The sequence below is a fragment of the Salvelinus namaycush genome, chromosome 14 (genome assembly GCF_016432855.1).
Source record: "Salvelinus namaycush isolate Seneca chromosome 14, SaNama_1.0, whole genome shotgun sequence".
In the NCBI taxonomy this organism is placed as follows: Eukaryota; Metazoa; Chordata; class Actinopteri; order Salmoniformes; family Salmonidae; genus Salvelinus; species Salvelinus namaycush.
In genome coordinates, this window is record NC_052320.1 from 22705778 (window position 1) to 22728318 (window position 22541).

At 41.5% G+C, this 22541-nt stretch overlaps 1 protein-coding gene across 1 annotated transcript in view; it reads left to right on the forward strand.

Moving 5' to 3' along the window:
- Positions 1-291: 291 nt before the first annotated feature.
- Positions 292-22541, forward strand: part of LOC120059271 (guanine nucleotide-binding protein G(I)/G(S)/G(T) subunit beta-1) — a 61175-nt gene continuing 38925 nt past the window's right edge. The window contains exon 1 of the mRNA XM_039008189.1: positions 292-675. The gene's annotated coding sequence lies outside the window, so the exon portion shown is untranslated. The remainder of the gene's footprint in view (positions 676-22541) is intronic.

Sequence of the window (22541 nt, forward strand, 5' to 3'; positions counted from 1 at the left end):
ACGTTAGCATGTGGTCACAGTGCCAGGGAGACCCAAGAATGGATTGTTGTCATACATTGTCCACAGACTGCTTACAGGGTAAGGAAACCAATGTGTCAATTTGTAATATGGGTGAACTATCCCTTTAATGTTAACACCCATTTATGGGAGTACAAACTAAAATCACATGAAAAGCCAATATTTTGGTTTTCTATTACGCTAGCTACCAGCAAAATGACCAAGGCCCAGATTTTTTAAGCGACGACGAACCTTTGCTGTGCGTTATGACGCACCCGTAACGTGGGGTTTCCTAGAGCTGAGAGCAGGGTTACCGCGCCCATCGCTGCTGTTTGAGGGCAGTAGGAAGAGTTTGAGATATTACTTGTGTGAATAAGTAGTGAATAGGGGAACGGTGGGAAAGACAAGGACAGAAGATTGGAAAGAGGTTGTTGTGAGTTAGAAGACCGTCCCTAGACTCAAACTCATTGCTGTTCCACAAAGGAGTTGGTAGGGTTAACATTGCCTCATCATTGTGCTGGTGTGTCTCCCCTTGGCGGATCGAAAGCTGGGTTCGGGGAGTGCCGCTCCTCGATAGCTTGCTAGCTCTAGTCTGTGTGCTAGTAGGCGGAGAGGAGTCGATCTTCGCTGTTTCCAGTCAATGCGATATAAACAACGGATACCCTCGACTGAAAACGGGTAAGTTATGATTTGGGACGGAGGATTGACAACTTATATATTTTTTTTAATGTAAGTTAGCCTGCTAACATTGGTTTACTGTGGCTAACTAGCTAGGAAGCCAGGCGAAAGGGGTTAGCTAAATTGGGTTGAGTGACTCGCTGGTTGAATCTGACTTTACTGCGACGGGGGTGGGGGTAGGTACCTAACTAAATAGTTGATCGACAATACACTCACTTTAAATGATTCGATGTTGAACTACTTTGAGTTGTGGTCGTAGCTACTCACAGTATAAAACAGTAACTTTATGCAAATGTTTATAGTGCGGGTTAGTTATTTACCGTGGCTGGGGTTTAACTTTAGATGTTTTGCAATACTGTACATTGAGTGGGCTAGCAAGCTAACAAACGTTAGCTACCATACTAGCAGCTAAATTTAAACTTCAAAATTAGTGGTAGCTAGTACTAGTTGCTAAGATCGATTGATAGCTAGTTAACGATAGGTAGCTACTGTCAACATCTGCATTTCTGAGTTGCACTGCCTGTCACTCATCTAACTAACGTTAGCTAAATAGCAAACGTACTGTAGCCAACTAATGAAATGGTGTGAGTGGATTCAGTCTACTGTAAATTTGATTTTGAAAAGATGAATATGTTGGTTGACCGACATTCCATAGATAGCTAGCTATTTACAGTAGCTAATTAGTAAATTAGCAATGCTAGTTCTTAAATGCTAGTTAAATACTACTGTACCAAGTGGCAGAGATGCTGATGCATAACGTTCGGATATATCTGACTTTGTATTTTTACAAGGATTAATTGATACGGTTATCCCGTAGAGGATTTGTTTTAATTTAATACAAGTCAGTGAGACTACAAATGTCTGGTACACCAACGCTGGAGCCGACAGCTAGCTTCTACGATCCCCACTTTTTCGTAGTCCATACCTGACATAGACACTATAGAAAGCCGTAACGTTACAGCCTACGTTTGCTGGTTAGCAAGACAGTGGGTGTTTGCCTGCCAAGAGGAGCCAACCAAGATGTAACGTTAGCTAGTTGCTGCTGGGACATTCGTTTTGTGTCCAGCCTAACACTGTCGTCTAGCTAGCTAACGTTAGTTATGTAGAAAGTGTTGCTGGTAGGCAGTAGTCTGGTTAGCCAGCTTGCTACTTTATTCGTGTACGGTGCATTTAATTTGTCTTAATTTGAGCCTCAACGTTTAATGATCTAGAGATGTAGTAAACTAACGTTAATTGGATTTCGACAATCTGTTCACCCTTGCCATGTGTCTATTAGCTAGTGTACAAGTGGTTACACCTAAATAGTAATGCCGCTCCAGTGTGAATATTTAATGGAGTAAGCTAGAGGAAATGAGTAACGTTCACTTAAAATGAGGAAGCACCTAATCTTGTTAGTTTCTAACTATATAAATAAAACTGTAGGGAGGAGACATCTTATGCAAACATTTTAACGCGCGGGACTTTCAGTTCCATTGAACCAGACATTGTCGCACAATGTTGAGAACGAGTAGTAACAATGTTGCCATTATCGAACTCTGGGTAAAAGAAAAATCACCGATTTTTTTACATTTTGAAAAACAATATAGGACGGCTGTAGTTTTGGTTTTCCCCTGTAGTTATTTGCTAGCGTTAAACATTTTCCGTCTATCAAAAGGGCTATTTGTAATTCTTGCTTCACAAAGATGAATTCATTTTGCTAGTCCGCCACCCCCCTCCCTGAATGAATGGGTTCCTGTATTCAGGGCCCAGGCAGCTGCAACGAACAAGATGGCGTTCAAAGCCTTTTTCCACACCGCTTTTTTACCCAGACTGAAAGACAGCAGCCCAGCATCGGATGTATTCAGGTTTACCATAATAGATATTGGGAATGTTACTTAATATACAGAGTTGTTAGTAAATATACGACTTTATAGTGTATGAATAAATGATTCAAATGATATTAAAGTGAAACCGGTGTTGATAGTGTGGGGTGTGGGACATCTTCAATATTAGCCAGTGAGCTTCTACATTCAGAAATATTCTGTCTACGTGTACAAATATGTAATAGCACTATCGACTTAACTGTTCTTCATTTGAATGAGATTTATTTGTTTTAACACTATGCATTTGAGTCAGTATTCTTCCAATACCACTGTATGTTTCATTTTGATGTACGGTATTAAGGTAGTGTGTATGTGTGTATATATATATATATATATACATGTATACACGTGTATATGTATATACGTGTGTGTGTATACATACAGTTGAAGTCGTAAGTTTACATACACCTTAGCCAAATACACTTAAACTCAGTTTTTCACAATTCCTTTATTCCTAGTAAAAATGTCCCTGTCTTAGGTCAGTTAGGATCACCACTTTATTTTAAGAATGTGAAATGTCAGAATATTTCAGCTTTTATTTCTTTCATCACATTCCCAGTGGGTCAGAAGTTTACATACACTCAATTAGTATTTGGTAGCATTACCTTTAAATTGTTTAACTTGGGTCAAACGTTTCAGGTAGCCTTCCACAAGCTTCCAAAAATAATGGGTGAATTTTGGCCCATTCCCCCTGACAGAGCTGGTGTAACTGAGTCAGGTTTGTAGGCCTCCTTGCTCACACACGCTTTTTCAGTTCTGCCCAGACATTTTCTTCAGGATTGAGGTCAGGGCTTTGTGATGGCCACTCCAATACCTTGACTTTGTTGTCCTTATGCCATTTTGCCACAACTCTGGAAGTATGCTTGGGGTCATTGTCCATTTGAACAAAGGGGGGGTCAAAAGTAACAGTCTGTATCTGGTGTGGCCACCAGCTGCATTAAGTATTGCAGTGCATCTCATCCTCATGGACTGCACCAGATTTGCCAGTTCTTGCTGTGAGATGTTACCCCACTCTTCCACCAAGGCACCTGCAAGTTCCCGCACATTTCTGGGGGGAATGGCCCTAGCCCTCACCCTCCGATCCAACAGGTCCCAGACTTGCTCAATGGGATTGAGAACCGGGCTCTTCGCTGGCCATGGCAGAACACTGACATTCCTCTCTTGCAGGAAATCACGCACAGAATGAGCAGTATGGCTGTAGGCATTGTCATGCTGTTGGGTCATGTCAGGATGAGCCTGCAGGAAGGGTACCACGTGAGAGAGGAGGATGTCTTCCCTGTAACACACAGCGTTGCGATTGCCTGCAATGACAACAAGCGCAGTCCGATGATGCTGTGACACACCGCCCCAGACCATGACGGACCCTCCACCAAATCGATCCCGCTCCAGAGTACAGGCCTCAGTGTAATGGTGTAACGCTCATTCCTTTGACGATAAACGCGAGTCCGACCATCACCACTCTTGAGATAAAACCGCGACTCATCAGTGAAAAGCACTTTTTGCCAGTCCTGTCTGGTCCAGCGACGGTGGGTTTGTGCCCATAGGTGACGTTGTTACCGACGATGTCTGGTGAGGACCTGCCTTACAACAGGCCCTCAGTCAAGCGTCTCTCAGCCTATTGCGGACAGTCTGAGCACTGATGGAGGGATTGTGCATTCCTGGTGTAACTCGGGCAGTTGTTGTTGCCATCCTGTCCCACAGGTGTGATGTTCGGATATACCAATCCTGTGCAGGTGTTGTTACATGTGGTCTGCCACTGTGAGGATGATCAGCTATCCGTCCTGTCTCCCTGTAGCGCTTTCTTAGGTGTCTCACAGTACGGACATTGCAGTTAATTGCCCTGGCCACATCTGCAATCCTCATACCTCCTTGTAGCATGCCTAAGGCATGTTCACGCAGATGAGCGGGGACCCTGGGCATCTTTCTTTTGGTGTTTTTTAGAGTCAGTAGAAAGGCCTCTTTAGTGTCCTAAGTTTTCATAAGTGTGACCTTAATTGCCTACCGTCTGTAAGCTGTTGGTGTCTTAATGACCGTTCCACAGGTGCATGTTAATTAACTGTTTATGGTTCATTGAACAAGCATGGGAAACGGTGTTTAAACCCTTTACATTGAAGATCTGTGAAGTTATTTGGATTTTTACGAATTATCTTTGAAAGACAGGGTTCTGAAAAATGGATGTTTCTTTTTTTGCTGAGTTTGTGTGTGTACCAGTCAAGTTTATACTCACCTACTCATTCAAGGGTTTTTCTTTACTTTTACTATTTTCTACATTGCAGAAAAGTAGTGAAGGCATCACCTATGAATTTACACATGGAATCATGTAGTAACCAAAAAAGTGTTAAACAAATCAAAATATGTGTTAGATTTGAGGTTCTTCAAAGTAGCCACCCTTTGCCTTGATGACGGCTTTACACGCTCTTGGCATTCTCTCAACCAGCTTCACCTGGAATGCTTTTCCAACAGTCTTGTAGGAGTTCCCACATATGCTGAGCACTTATTGGCTTCTTTTCCTTCACTTCAGTCCAACGCATCCCAAACCTTCCCAATTGGGTTGAGGTTGGATGATTGTGGAGGCCAGGTCATCTGATGCAGCACTCAGCACTCTTCAAAACTCTTCCTGGTCAAATAGCCCTTACACAGCCTGGAGGTGTGTTGGGCCATTGTCCTTTTGAAAAACAAATTATAGACCCACTAAGCACAAACCATAGGGGATGGCTTATTGCTGCAGAATGCTGTGGTAGCCATGCTGGTTAAGTGTGCCTTGAATTCTAAATAAATCACAGACAGTGTCACCAGCAAATCCCTGAATACAGAAAATGAATGGCGAGTTAGTTTCTGGACACGGTAGTGCCCTCTTCCTCACCACTCCATTTGAGGATATGTGTCTCGGTAATGATTTAAGATAAAATAATTCATAGATTTTTGTACATATTTGCCAACTTTGTTGTTCAGTGACCTTTTATATGTATCATATGTTTTGATAAAAATGCTATCCAAATGAAAAGTGAAGGCTTGCTGTATCTGTGAACTTTAAATATCAGTGTACTGGGTCTGCTCCTTTACTATTGTCACATTTTGATTATAGGCTAGTCCTACATGTCTTTTCTAGACTTAAATAAGTTAATTTGACTTGGAGCAAAGCAAGTACTGTGGATGAGGGGCATTGTAAGGATTTGTGGACACTGTGAAATATCATATTGCTTGGCCCACTTCTGCCATTACTTAACTTAATCAAAACCACGTTCAGTAAATTAACTTTTTGTTTTGATGCACATGAACAACAATTAGTGAATTCTCCCTACTTGCCTATACCTACAGGGTACTGGCCATCAAGAAGACTGAAGCCTTTGGGTCCTTTAATATGTATTCACTTCTGTCTGTGCCAGGAGAGTGAGTGACTTAACCAGCACTTGCCCCCCCCCCCCCCCCCCCCAGCTGACTCTCCTGATACTTTCTATGCCTGTTATATGTGGTTGTCCCATCTAGCTTCCTTAAAATGAACACCTTAACTATAAATTGCTCTGGATAAGAGCGTCTGCTTAAATAACTAAAATGTGACTTTCACTTACTCCCGAAATAGTCGTCACCTAATTTCTCAGTCTTACTCACAGAATTCTGAGCGCCACTGTGGTTTCTCTCACCCTGGAAGTGTGATTGAGTCTAATCAGTGACTACAGTATTCAGGCCTCCTGGCTCTCTGATCTCATAGCTCTCGTCTCATAGTTGCTTACAGGTCAGAACACCACACACCTCCAGTAGAACATGGGGAGATGCTTTGCACAAATCTACGTCTCCCTTCTGTGTCATTTCATGTAAGCTGTTGTCTAAAAGACTTTCACTCATCTACATGTGCATATTTTGTGCGACTGCGACACCGCTGTAACCTTACATGATCCACTGCCTCATGTTGACTTCTGGCAGGAACCAGGAGGGTGAACAGGGAGCACATCAACAGTTGAAGTCGTAAGTTTACATGCACTTAGGTTGGAGCCATTAAAACTCATTTTTCAACCACTCCACACATTTCTTGTTAACAAACTATAGTTTTGGCAAGTCGGTTAGGACATCTACGTTGTGCATGACACAAGTAATTTATCCAACAATTGTTTACAGACAGATTTTTTCACTTATAAGCTTGGTTGCAATGGGTCTTCTAAATGGACAATGACCCCAAGCATACTTCTGAAGTTGTGGCAAAATGGCTTAAGGACAACAAAGTCAAGGTATTGGAGTGGCCATCACAAAGCCCTGACCTCAATCCTATAGAAAATTTGTGGGCAGAACTGAAAAAGCATGTGCTAGCAAGGAGGCCTACAAACCTGACTCAGTTACACCAGCTCTGTCAGGAGGAATGGGCCAAAATTCACCCAACTTATTGTGGGAAGCTTGTGGAAGGCTACCTGAAAAGTTTGACCCAAGTTAAACAATTTAAAGGCAATGCTACCAAATACTAATTGAGTGTATGTAAACTTCTGACCCACTGGGAATGTGATGAAAGAAATTAAAGCTGAAATAAATCATTCTCTCAGCTATTATTCTGACATTTCACATTCTTAAAATAAAGTGGTGATCCTAACTGACCTAAAACAGGGAATTTTTATTAGGATTAAATGTCAGGAATTGTGAAACTGAGTTTAAATGTATTTGGCTAAGGTGTATGTAAACTTACGACTTCAACTGTATACATATATAGTGCCTTACATGGAGACTTCAGTCGGTGTCTATCAGACTAGTGGAGTTGACACGTTAGTTTGATGACTGTCATACTAACGTTTGCCTTGACAATCAGGACGCGAAAGCAGACTCCGAATTTGTCTGTGACATTTTCCCCACTGGCTTGACTTGTTCATCTTAGACTGAGAGATGACATGATGAGCATGATCACTACCAGGGGATGAGCTGAATTATCTGCCCTTTGGGTAACCAGAGGGGAGTATTTGTTTTGTTTTAAACATATTTTCATCCTACTGGATTTTTGTGAGCGTAGGGAATAAAAGGGATTAAAATCTTACCGTCTGTGGATTTCAGCTTTTAGGATTACAAGGTTTCGTCAATGATAGTGCTGATTTTCCTATGATCCTGCTTTTAGCCATATGGAATTTCTTACTGTCACAATAGCAGTACCGCCCTGTTATCATGACTGGGACTGCCACAGCCAGACTAGATGGGATTATCTATAAGTGAATTGTTGGTTAGTTTCTGACTAGTGATGGGGGAGAAAATCGATACAATTACATGTTGGGATATGTCGGCTGTGCCAAAATGCCAGAATTTTTCCTTAAATAGCTTGTTCCCCTTCTTTTTTAAATGGACGGACAATATGTTTTCAGCACTTATTTCCATGACTGATCAAAAATAGTTTTTTCTCTTGTCCCTCTGCGCAGACCTATATGGTGATCAATATGTTTGGAACATTGAATCGCAGTATCAAATCACAATTCCTATTGAATCGTGATGAATATAAAATCGCAATTCATATCGTATCGGCACAAGTGTCGTGATATCGTATCGTGAGGTCCCTGGCAATTTCATCCCTATTTTTCTACCGACCTACACCCTTTGTTTTACTGTAGACGTGTTTATTTTGGATATTCTGCTTCACATAACTATATTGCACTTTTGTACAAATTTCCACAGTGTGAAATCTTTCCTGACTCTAATAATGATGACACTGATTAAGTTAAAAGGAAAACCATACAAAATTTGCTATGATATGTTCACATTAAGAATGTTCGTACTGGGGCAATATTTAACTTGGCAGCCCAGTACTTGGGGCTGAGAAACACTGACAGGCATTAACATCCCTCAGTAAGAGGAACACCGGTCATGAGCAAAAGTTTCCTGTCAGAATATTCTCTCCTGTTGTCTGTCTGTCCTCCCATGTTCCTTACTCCATCATTTTAGCACACAGTTGGGTCAGATCACCCAGGGCAGGCAGCAGGCGTTTGACTGCTAATATTAACCTCCCTTCAACGGCTGTACAGTCGGAACCAAGTCATTCCAATAGATTTCCCAGACAAGTTCCTTTTCCTTGCTTGTCCCGTTCTTACCCCTTCCTCAACCTCAACTGTAGTGCAGGCTGACAGCTCGTCTTTACTTTAGGGTTCATAGATGAGCTGTCATCCCTGTTTTACCAAATCTGACCCGTTTCCACCCGTGCTTAAGATTCTGAGATTCTATGCTTTCCATTCTCTCTCTCTCTCAAGCACCATCCACTCTGCTACACTCACTCCCTCCTGCTATTCCCCCAATGGGTCACGGCATGGCTGACATGGCAGCCACAGCAGCAGTGCTCTTCCATGGGGCTTGGCTATTTCCGATGCAGCCCTACTTTTGAAATTTTTTAAAACCCAGGTGCCAGTTGAATAGTGACTGGGCACTAGAGCGCTGGCCAACCCAGCCTGCTCTGCTCTCTCTGGGCTGAGTGAAGGGTGGGATGTTGAAGCCTAGCCTGGGCCTGACCCCCTGAGGTCGAAGTATATTTGAACACAAACAAGCACATCTTCACCACCACTGGGTTATTTTAAGTATTGGCTGCATGTGACTGGCCACTCTTCTTCTCTGCTGTTCCACTCCCCCCTTTCTCTCTTCTGTCTCCCCCCACACCCCCTTTCTCTTCGCTCTCAGCTGTATGACCAGGTCAGTGGTGGGGGGTGTGCCGAGGGATGGACACCCTGGTTATTCTGGGCATCCCAGGTGTGTGTGTGTGTGGTTTGTGTTAGATATCGGCTTCATAATCTGCATTTCTTTCGTGGTTTACCTGAGGACAAACATGTCCTTTGTCAGTGCATCTCCTCTGATCCATTGTTAGTTGTCCCAATGTGTGGGAGAAAGCCAAGTAAATACAAGCCACACAGTTTCAGTTAGCTGTATACCAGGAGAGCTGTGTTGTGGTAACCATTCTGCTCACCAACTAGTTTGAATGAAGGTCCGCACTGTGTGGCCCTGGCTTTTTCAGGGATGACTGCACGGCTGAGGGCCCCACTATGTTTTGAATAGTCAAAGTGAGTGGCGACAGGGCAGTTAGTGAGCCCTTTACTCCTGTGTCATCGGTCGTTCCACTGCTCTGGAGTCCTGTCAACCTAAAACAGAAACAGCACTTTGCATGGGGAACCTCAGGGTGCTGCTTCTGTGAAGAAAAGCCTATTGCTTTCTATTTACATTCAGCCCCATAGATTTGACTGCCTGCTGGAAAATGTGACCAAACCAGAAATCTGACAGGAAGGCATTGAGTTTTTATACGTCAGAAAAAGAGACAGTGAGTCGCTGGAGTAAAAAGGACTGGCTGACTGTCATGTGACACTTTACACGTGTTCTTCTCTTTTTGGTATTTGGGAGAGAGAGCAGGGGGAGGGGTAAATATATTAAAGGAGTGTATTTTGTTTTTTAAACAGTCATGCTTTTGGCTTTGGGCAAGCTTGACTTGTTTTTTCTGTGCCTTAATTTTTCCGTAATGAAAAAGCTAGTTGTGCAAATGTCACAAGCACAAATGGAAAAAAATGGTGTGGCATTTGGAGTAAGTCTGCCAGCATGGGCACTATCCTGTGCGGATGGGTGCCTGGGAATTTAGGTGCTAGAGGACAGGTGAAGGGTTACCGACACCCCCAACAGCTCTGTTTCTCTTAATGACTCTGTTCTGTTTGGAGTGGTAAAGTTCAGAAAGCTCCACTTTACTATGACCAGAATGCCTGATAGTGATTTGGACATAGTTATCATTGTGTTAATCTCAGTATTGTGGTTGTATACAAGTATGACCACCTGAGAGAAATTAGAAAAAATAAAGATACCCCTCTGCGCTTATGCCATGCTTGTGGGAGTTTGGTATTGTTTTCACTGTTTATTGTGGCTGGTAGTCTGGACACCTGTACAGCACAGAACACACCTGCCATTTCCACCCAGCCCAGCCGCCTGTCTTCCTATTTCATTCCATGAAATGTTTCATGAATCAATCAATTAACTTCTTATGGCTGCATCCCGCTACCGGGATCGATATGACAGCAGCCAGTGAATGTGCAGGGCGCCATTTTCAAAACATCAAAAATCTCATAATTAAAATTCCTCAAACATACATGTATCTCATACCATTTTAAAGCTATTCTTGTTGTTAATCCCACCACAGTGTCCGATTTCAAATATGCTTTACAGCAAAAGCATCACAAACGATTATGTTAGGTCACCACATATAGCCACAGAAAAACACAGCCATTTTTTTCCCCCAGTGAAAGAGAGGAGTTTCAAAAAGCACAAATAGAGATAAAATTAATCACTAACCTTTGATGATCTTCATCAGATGACACTAATAGGACTTCATGTTACACAATACATGTATGTTTTGTTTGATAAAGTTCATATTTATCAAAATATGAGTTTACATTGGTGCGTTACATTCACTAGTTCCAAAAACATCCAGTGATTTTGCATAGCCACATCATTCAACAGAAATACTCATAAATGTAGATGATAATACTAGATATACCTCTCCTTAATGCAACCGCTGTGTCTGATTTCAAAAAAACTTTACGGAATAAGCCAGCCATGCAATAATCTGAGACGGCGCTCAGAAAAATTTGTCACAATTAGCCGCCATGTTGACGTCAACATAAACAAGAAATTACATGATAAATATTCCCTTTGCTGATCTACATCAGAAAGCACTCCAGGAATCCCAGGTCCACAATAAATGTTTTTGTTCGATAATGTCCGTTATTTATGTCCAAATACCTTCTTTTGTTAGCGCGTTTGGTATACATATCCAAACGCTCATTCTGGTCAGCGTTACATCGGACAAAAACTTCAAAAAGTTATATTACAGGTCGAAGAAACATTTCAAACTAAGTACAGAATCAATCATTAGGATGTTTTTAACATATAGCTTCAATAAAGTTCCAACCGGAGTATTCCTTCTTGTCTTCATGAGAAAAAGGAACGCAAGTGGGTACCATGAGGAATAAGCGTGATCAGAAAATGGCTGACTGCCAGACACCTGAAAGATTCTGCTATCATTCACTCCCACAACACCATAGAAATCTCATAATTTCTATTGATGGTTGACATCTAGTGGAAGCCCTAGGCAGTGCAACATCATTAATATCTCAAGGGGATTTCATTGGTGACTCTGGTGAATACATACAAAGCTCAGATTTCTCACTTCCTGTTTTGATTTCTCCTCAGGATTTTGCTTGCCATATGAGTTCTGTTATACTCAGACATCATTCAAACAGTTTTAGAAACTTGAGTGTTTTCTATCCAATACTAATAATAATATGCATATATTAGCAACTGAGACTGAGGAGCAGGCCGTTTACTTTGGGCAACTTATTCATTTTGGGCAGCTACTCAATACTGCCCCCCAGCCATAAGAAGTTAAACTTCCCATCAATGTGGTGTTTATCATCAGGCGATCTCTACAGAAAGCACTAATCACCCACGAGCACCAGTCTTTACAGAAATGGGACCATTTTAACCTCTACTTCCTCAGAAACCCGGGTCCGGGAGCACCCCCACCAGTAAAAAAGCTGACTAGCATAGGCTAGCATAGCGTCACAAGTAAATAGTAGCATCTAAATATCATTAAATCACAAGTCCAAGACACCAGATGAAAGATACACATCTTGTGAATCAAGCCATCATTTCTGATTTTTAAAATGTTTTACAGGGAAGACACTATGTAAATCTATTAGCTAACCACGTTAGCAAAAGACACCACTTCTATACTCCACCATTTTTTTTACTCCATCAGTAGCTATCACAAATTCGACCAAATAAAGATATAAATAGCCACTAACCAAGAAACAACTTCATCAGATGAGTCTGATAACATATTTATTGTATAGCATATGTTTTGTTAGAAAAATGTGCATATTTCAGGTATAAATCATAGTTTACCATTGCAGCCACCATCACAACTCTCACCAAAGCGACTAGAATAACTACAGAGACCATCGTGTATTAGCTAATTACTCATCATAAAACATTTCTTAAAAATACACAGCGTACAGCAGATGAAAGACACAGATCGTGTGAATCCAGCCAATATTTCAGATTTTCTAAGTGTTTTACAGCGAAAACACAATATAGCGTTATATTAGCTTACCACATGTGCAAACATCACCCCAGCATTGATTCAAGGCAAAAAGAGCGATAACGTATAAACCACCAAAATATATTAATTTTTTCACTAACCTTCTCAGAATTCTTCAGATGACAGTCCTGTAACATCATATTACACAATGCATATAGAGTTTGTTCGAAAATGTGCATATTTAGCGGCACAAATCGTGCTTATACAATGAGAATAGTGTCCAAATACTCAAGCAATCTGTCCGGCGCCATCTTGGAAAGGCACCTATTCTTATCGAAAACTATTCATAAACTTGACTAAAAAAATACAGGTTGGACAGCAATTGAAAGACAAATTAGTTCTTAATGCAATCGCTGAATTACATTTTTAAAATTAATGTTACTGCGCAATACAGGGTGCGATAAAGCAAGGCTACACTGCAAGTAATGGCGTCTAATGCATTTGACTTTTTTCAACAGAACAATGAATTATCAGCATAAATAGTTCTTACTTTTTGATGACCTCCCATCAGAATCTTGGGATAGGTGTCCTTTGTCCAAAAGAATCGTTGCTGGGTTGGAGAAAGTCATCTTCCACGTTGCAATTAGCAGTAAACAATGGCATGCGAGAGAGAGATACCCAACTTCCTACAACGCCAGAAAATGAAATACCCGAAAATCGCAATATACTGACATAAACTGATATAAATCGGTTTAAAATAACAAGATTATGATGTCTTTAAAGCCTATATCGAATAAAAACAGAGCCGGATATATCTAGGAGCTAAAACAGGAGCTTCTAAAACGACATGCCAAGGTCCTCACTGCGTCAGCGCGAAGAATCAAAAGCGGGGACACATCGATTCCAATCAATTTATAGACTTTCGGATCTGCCTAGAGACTCCATTTCAAGGCCCTCTATTCGCTGACACCCAGGGGAAGGTGTATGCAGTGCATCTCAACCAATAGAAGACAGGCAGAGTTATACACAGGTCTGAGAACAGGTTGGAAAAATCTGCATTCTCAACTCCACATAGGGAAATTGCTCTAAGTCCAGTTCTGTTTCACGCACAGACATAATTCAAACGGTTTTAGAAACTAGAGAGTGTTTTCTATCCAATAGTAATAATAATATGCATATTGTACGAGCAAGAATTGAGTACGAGGCAGTTTAATTTGGGAACATCAAGAAAAAATAGTGCTAACAGCTCCCCCTATTGACAAGAAGTTAACCTCTCTGGGATATGTGGGACGGTAGCGTCCCACCTGGCCAACATCCAGTGAAAAAGCAGAGCGCCAAATTCAAATAAATTACTATAAAAATTAAATTTTCATGAAATCACACATTCAATAAACCAAATTAAAGCTACACTTGTTGTGAATCCAGCCAACGTGTCAGATTTTTAAAAAATGCTTTACGGCGAAAGCAAACAATGCTATTATCTGAGGATAGCACCCCAGCTAACAATCACAGACCATCATATTTCAACCTTCCAGGCCCGACACAAAACGCAGAAATAAAGATATAATTCATGCCTTACCTTTGACGAGCTTCTTCTGTTGGCACTCCAATATGTCCCATACACATCACAAATGGTCCTTTTTATTCGATTAATTCCGTCGATTATATATCCAAAATGTCATTTTATTTGGCGTGTTTGATCCAGAAAGACACTGGTTCCAACTTGCACAACGTGACTACAAAATATCTCAAAAGTTACCTGTAAGCGTTGTCCTAACATTTCAAACTACTTTTGTAATACAACTTTAGGTATTTTTTAATGTAAATAATCGATAAAATTGAAGACTGGATGATCTGTGTTCAATACTGGAGGAAAACAATGTGTAGCATGCTTTCTGGTCACGCGCCTCTAACAAACACTACACTTCACTGGAGCCTCATTCTGAACATGGCTACTTCTTCATTTTTCAAAGGAAAAACCTCAACCAATTTCTAAAGACTGTTGACATCCAGTGAAAGCGATAGGAACTGCAGGAAGGTCCCTTAGAAATCCGGATTCCCAATGAAATCCCATTGAAAAGAGTGACCTAAAAAAAACAATCTGAATGGTTTGTCCTCGGGGTTTTGCCTGCCAAATAAGTTCTGTTATAGTCACAGACATGATGCAAACAGTTTTAAAAACGTCAGTGTTTTCTATCCAATACTAACAATAATATGCATATATTAGCATCTGGGACTGAGTAGGGGGGCAGTTTACTCTGGGCACGCTTTTCATCCAAATGTGAAAATGCTGCCCCCTATCCTTGAAGTTAATGGAAATAACACAAACCTTCTTGTTAACTGACTCTGAGGATGGCCAGCTTTTCTATGCATGTGCCTCGTGTAAGAAAAGTATATATAAATGTACTGTATGTGTGCTGTCGTATGTTGGGCCTGCGTGGCCATGGATTTAAGTGTAGTGCTCCTTTTTTAATTAATCCTTTAATTGAATTGCGCAAGTGTTTTTCTTCCCCACATCCATTCTGAAGTCAGTCCCATGGTTCGACAGCAGAGGGTTCTTGTTTACCGAAGCCACGTTTCTAACCGTAGTGGGGGTCGTCGTCCCAGTTGTAGAGGAAATGCAAGGGACTTCGCTAGTTGCCATATGCATGTAGCCCCTGGGCGTGTAGCTGCTGAGCAGGAACTGCTTTTGTGTAGACAGAATATACAGTATATAGAGTCCTGATGCTAGTGTCCTCAGAGTGGGGCCTTTTATGATGGCCAACCCATCCCGTCTATCCCCATCAGCCCTGAGGTCCTGACTTCAATGGGACTCACATCATAATAATACATTGAAAGGATACTTCTGTGTTGGGCCTTTTTGTCAATGTGTACACGAGCTCAAGTATTGTGTGTGACCATCTTTGTCATTTTCTCAATTGTATGTCTAGTCAGCTCTGACAGAACAGCATAAAGAGTCTCTCTAGGTCAATTAAGTGAATAAGCAAAAACAATTGTATTTGGTACAAGCAGTCACAAAAAAAAGTGTTTGCCGTTAGTGAGGCTACCGTCATTGGTAAGAGTACTGATACTGTTACATATGCCTAGTAGATATTGCAGAGGCACACAGCAAGACTGTAACAATAAAAACACTGCTGCAAGTCTGAATATATGGATTTATACAAGGAATTACCAGATCAGAGGAACCCTATCCCAATCAAAAGCGTTTCACGTTATGTATTCTAGCCCCAGGATTTTGGATCCAAGTGTGCTTTGCTCTATTTTTGGTGGTGGGAAAGTAGGCTAGTGGGTACTCATTTCAGTTCATTGATACTTTCCTATAGGTTTTGGAATTCACCCATTCCTGACATGGGCCAGTTGTAGTCAGGTGGTCTCTATTCCCCAGTCCCACAGTGTAAAATTGTCATGGTTATAAGAGGCTGCCTCATGTGAAAACATGCCAATGTCTATACTGTGGTGTCGTTCTATGCTGTGGTGTGTGCGTGCGTGCCATATTCTGGGTTGTTTGCGGCTCTGTTTGGGATCATGATGAATAGCGGGCAGTGGCCCCCTCCCAGTCATGGCAGTGTCTGGCTGTCTGATTTGAATTTGTATGTTCTACAATAACCGTTTGCTCTCTTTTGCTTTCTCTCTCGCATTCTTTCTATCTCTCTCTCTCTCTCTCTCTCTCTCTCCAGTGTTTTCCGCTAGCACCGGCAGTCGGCTATACAGCAGATTATACTAATTTTCAGCTGTGTACTTTTTCCACTTAATTTAACTAGGCTACTTATCTGGTCAGAAAAGTCAGCTGAGCCCCCTCCTGCTAGAATGAACGATATGCATCTTCTAGCGATCTATTGATAGGATAGACTTACACAGTTACAAAGTGAGGGATGACAGGGAGACGCTGCTGGTTTGACAGTCTCTGTCCCGCCTCTCGGTACCTTGGTGTGTACGCTGTGGTTGCAGTCTAATTTCTTTACACAGAGGGACAGGGCATGAATTGGCATGTCCCATATAATGTGGTAACGATGAGTCAATCCACCTTGTCTATTTGTTCTCTGGCACAGTCATTTATTTTCTTTAGCGTGCAGGGTCTGACATTAACGGTGCCCTGGACCAGTGGGCCAACTAAACCTGTGGCCAGTGGATCTTGTAACTTTTCAGCGCATTTTGGCATTCCAGTTCAACATTTACCTGCTCTGTCGCAGTCTACGGTTGGAAACTACGCATAAATGTTATGCTGTTTGTATTTATTTTAGGGAAAGTGATTTACAAAAGTTAACCTTCTATAGTGAACATGCCAGCAATATGCTGGCTACTGTTGATCGTCTGCAAAAAGAAACCTTCAAAAATATACCTAGCATTTTTCTTGGCTAGCCTACATGTCTCTTTTGGAATATTCCTTAAAGGGGCAGCGTCCCATTTTCAAATCTTTTCAATTACATACTTTAGAAATAAAAATTAATGCAATTTATACAATGAAATTCCAAAGAATATAGTAATACTTGCATTGCTAAATTATATTACACAGCTTTTTAATACATATAAGAACCAAATGTAGCCTATTAACTTCTTATGGCTGCATCCCGCTACCGGGATCGATATGACAACAGCCAGTGAAAGTGCAGGGCGCCAAATTCAAACAACAGAAATCTCATAATTAAAATTCCTCAAACATACATGTCTTATATCATTTTAAAGGTAATCTTGTTGTTAATCCCGATTTCAAATATGCTTTTCAGCGAAAGCACTACAAACGATTGTTAGGTCACCACCAAACCACAATAAGCACAGCCATTTTTCCAGCGAAAGATAGCTTTCACAAAAAGCAGAAATAGAGAGAAAATGAATCACTAACCTTCGCTTATTTTCATCAGATGACACTCATAGAACTTCATGTTACACAATACATGTATGTTTTGTTTGATAAAGTTCATATTTATAACAAAAAATCGGAGTTAACATTGGCGCGTTACATTCACTAGTTCCAAAAACATCAAGTGATTTTGCATAGCCACATCGTTTCAACAGAAATACTCATCATAAATGTACACATGGAATTATAGATATACCTCTCCTTAATGCAACCGCTGTGTCAGATTTCAAAACAACTTTACGGGAAAAAGCAAATCATGCAATAATCTGAGACGGAGCTCAGAACAATAGCCAAATTAGCCGCCATGTTGGGGTCAACAGAAACCAGAAAATACATGATAAATGTTTGATGAACTTCATCAGAATGCAGTCCTAGGAATCCCAGGTCCACAATAAATGCTTGATTTGTTCGATAATTTCCGTTATTTATGTCCAATTAGCTACTTTGGTTAGCGCGTTAGCGGTAAACAATTCCAAAGTCACAAAGCGCATCCGCTATAACGTGACGAAATGTCCAAAAGTTCCGTAACAGTTAGTAGAAACATGTCAAACGATGTACTGAATCAATCTTTAGAATGTTGTTAACATACATCTTGAATAACGTTCCAACCGGAGAATTAGATTGACTTCAGAAGAGCGGTGGAACAGAGGTCCTCCTCATGTGAACGCGAATGTGAAAGCATGGTCAGCTCGTGGCAGTGGTGACTAATTCCTGTCTCCTTTGGCCCCCCTTCACATTAGTCATCAGACAAAGTTCTATTGACTGTTGACATCTAGTGGAAGCCGTAGGAAGTGAAAACTCATCAATATCTCGCTGTAATTTCAATGAGAGCTTGGTTGAAAATCTGCCACCTCAGAAACAATTCAAACAGGAAGTGGAACTTCTCATGTTTTTGCCTGCCATATGAGTTCTGTTATACTCAGACATAATTCAAACAGTTTTAGAAACTTCAGAGTGTTTTCTATCCAAATCTACGAATAATAATATGCATATATTAGCAACTGGAACTGAGGAGCAGGCAGTTTACTATGGGCACCTCAGTGCACCTTTCATCCAAGCTACTCAATACTGCCCCTGCAGCCATAAGAAGTTAATAGCTGAGTATAGAGAGAAAGCATGCCAACCTATATAGGCCCTGCATGACCGTAATCATTTAAGAACTACACTATCTCCAGGCCAGTAGAAATTCTGTTTGGGCCAGAAGATTTTCGGCCAGTGAGAAAACAAGTTAATGTTGGTCCCTTGCGTATTTCATATGCAGCCTCGGAGTGGTGGTGCAGAGACTTCTTACTGTGCTTTGATTGACGAACAGCAAGCTTGACTAGTTTTACAAAAGGTGTGGAATTGACTGAATAAAGTCGATCTCATATCCTTGCCTAGTTATGTCCATGATATCGCATCGGGACCAGTAAACTAAAAATCTCGTTTGTATTTTCAATATGAAGTCAATCAGGAGTTGCCAGACAGTGATGTTAAAGTGAGTGACTTTTCGGTAGCCTACCTAATTGCATCAGTAAGAGAGCTGTTCATTTGGCACCCAAATGTATGTACTGGTAGGCTTTTTGTCCATTGTCAGCATATAAATTATGACATCATTCGATGAAGATGGTGAATCCTCATCACTGCAGGAACAATGTGTAGGTTAGTGGAGAGAGCCAACACTCTGGTCCAAATAAAATAAAACAGATTGAAGTGTTTTTTTTTTTTTTTTTTTTTTTTTTTTTTTTTTTTTTTTTATAAAGCTGATGATAATTATATGGTATTGATATAGGTCACAGATATCAAATCACATTTTATTGGTCACATACACATGGTTAGCAGATGTTATTGCGATTGTAGCGAAATGCTTGTGCTTCTAGTTCCAACAGTGCAGCAATATCTAACAAGTAGTCTAACAATTCCACAACAACTACATAATACATACAAATCTAAGTAAAGTGATGGAATAAGAAAATGTACATATAAATATGTGGATGGGCCATGACCGACCAGCATAGACGAGATGCAATAGATGGCATAGAATACAGTATATACATCTGGGATGAGTGGTGCAAGATATGTAAACATCATTATTAAAGTGACATTAATGAAGTGACTAGTGATCCATTTGTTAGTGGCCAATGATTAAGTCTACTGTCGTGGCCAAAAGTTTTGAGAATGACAAATATTAATTTTCACAAAGTTTGCTGCTTCAGTGTCTTTAGATATTTTGTCAGATGTTACTATGGAATACTGAAGTATAATTACACGCATTTCATAAGTGTCACAGGCTTTTATTGACAATTACATGAAGTTGATGCAAAGAGTCAATATTTGCAGTGTTGACCCTTCTTTTTCAAGACCTCTGCAATCCGCCCTGGCATGCTGTCAATTCACTTCTGGGCCACATCCTGACTGATGGCAGCCCATTCTTGCATAATCAATGCTTGGAGTTTGTCAGAATTTGTGGGCTTTTGTTTGTCCGCCCGCCTCTTGAGGATTGACCACAAGTTCTCAATGGGATTAAGGTCTGGGGAGATTCCTGGCCATGGACCCAAAATATCCATGTTTTGTTCCCCGAGCCACTTAGTTATCACTTTTGCCTTATGGCAAGGTGCTCCAACATGCTGGAAAAGGCATTGTTCGTCACCAAACTGTTCCTGGATGGTTGGAAGAAGTTGCTCTCGGAGGATGTGTTGGTACCATTCTTTATTCATGGCTGTGTTCTGAGGCAAAATTGTGAGTGAGCCCACTCCCTTGGCTGAGAAGCAACGCCACACATGAATGGTCTCAGGATGCTTTACTGTTGGCATGACACAGGACTGATGGTAGCGCTCACCTTGTCTTCTCCGGCCAACTTTTTTCCGGATGCCCCAAACAATCGGAAAGGGGATTCATCAGAGAAAATGACTTTACCGCAGTCTAATCCCTGTATCTTTTGCAGAATATCAGTCTGTCCCAGATGTTTTTCCTGGAGAGAAGTGGCTTGTTTGCTGCCCTTCTTGACACCAGGCCATCCTCCAAAAGTCTTCGCCTCACTGTGCGTGCAGATGCACTCACACCTGCCTGCTGTCATTCCTGAGCAAGCTCTGTACTGGTGGTGCCCCGATCCTGCAGCTGAATCAACTTGAGGAGACGGTCCTGGCGCTTGCTGGACTTTCTTGGGCGCCCTGAAGCCTTCTTCACAACAATTGAACCGCTCTCCTTGAAGTTCTTGATGATCCGATAAATGGTTGATTTAGTTGCAATCTTATTGGCAGCAATATCCTTGCCTGTGAAGCCCTTTTTGTGCAAAGCAATGATGACGGCACATGTTTCCTTGCAGGTAACCATGGCTGACAGATGAAGAACAATGGTTCCAAACACCACCCTCCTTTTGAAGCTTCCAGTCTGCTATTCGAACTCAATCAGCATGACAGAGTGATCTCCAGCCTTGTCCTCGTCAACACTCACACCTGTGTTAACGAGATTATCACTGACATGATGTCAGCTGGTCCTTTTGTGGCAGGGCTGAAATGCAGTGGAAATGTTTTTGGGGGGATTCAGTTAATTTGCATGGCAAAAAGGGACTTCACAATTAATTGCAATTCATCTGATCACTCTTCATAACATTCAGGAGTATATGCAAATTGCCATCATACAAACTGAGGCAGCAGACTTTGAAAATTAATATTTGTCATTCTCAAAACTTTTGGCCACGACTATGTAGGCAGCAGCTTTTGTGTTAGTGATGGCTGTTTTAACAGTCTGGTCTTGAGATAGAAGCTATTTTTCAGTCTCTCGGTCCAAGGTTTGATGCTATATATGGATCTAGGTCTACTGATTTTAATCAAAGCGTTGACTATGGAGTAGTCAACTGCTGCTTTCTGTGTCGCAAAGCCCATGTTTTAACACCTGCTTCATTCTTCAGTCATACTTCTTTAAAGGAAGCTTGACACATGTGGACTCTTCCATGATTCTTTAAAGGCCCATTGCAGTAAATTTTAGTTTTACATCATATTGTACAACAGCAGATGAAACTAACACTGTAAAAGTGTAAAAAATGATCAGTGTTACTTACTGTGGGTTGCGATTTGGTTGGCTATTCCATGAGCTTGTGGAAACACTTTCTGTCTCGTGCTCGCTCGCTCTCTTTTCCTTAATGCTACTGCTGGACTCCATTTGGCAAAGAGAGGGCCTGAGAGCCGGAGTGTGTGCTTGAGTGAGTGTGGCCGAGGCTTTTAAGAAATGGCTGGGAGTGATTCCTGCCTTTCCCCATCAGCCCCCTTGTCCTGGACCTTTTTGTGACCTTGTGTTTCAGCTCCCTTCACATGCATGACTTCCTCACAGCACTTGGCCCCCTGTTCAGACACTGGCCGCACACTGTCCAGCCTCCCGTCCACTCTGCACCCAGTAGGCCTTCATCCCAGTGACGGTGCAGGATTTTGGAAAGCCACCCTATGTACCCCCATAAGGAGGGGGGCTGGTAGAAGGGAGTGCCTGAGTTCATCCCTGCTCCTTAAGGTGGATCAGTAGAAGGGGTAGGATTGTCTCGGTGCTGGAGGAGAGGTGGAGAATTAAGGGGAGAACTGATGGGGGGTATTCACATCACATCACAGTAACCTGGAACTCTATTTGAGAAGCAAACCAGTGGGAAAAGGGGTGAGTATGGAAGCCCAGTTCATGTTTGTGCTACAGTATGGAGAAGAGCGATAGCTTTTGTTTGGCTGTTCCTCCATATTTTCAGTTCCCTGTCCTCACGAAAGACTGATGTCCACCCGGAATGTGTTTGGTTTCCTTTTGATTCTTGACTTTTTGTGCTCGGTACTGTCCAAGTAGCCAGGGGTTTATGGAAGTAGGCTAGTGGAATGAAGGAAGAATGTGGTTTGTCTCATGTAGCTAGTTTAGGGAGACCAGTTAACCACAGATTTGTTTCAAAATGTTAGTTCTTAACCTAGATTACAGTACATATGTTGGACAAACAGGTTTGGTAGGTGGTGTTTTCATGAGACCGCTATTCTTATTGAGATTTGCTCAAGGGTGTTTCTCCAAATTACTCAGATTCTCTCCCCCGCTATTCATAAACTAGCCTATTTGATTTGAATGGCTTTGAATTTGTGGTTTGTATGGTAATAATATATTGGTACATATCTGGTACTCCTTCAGT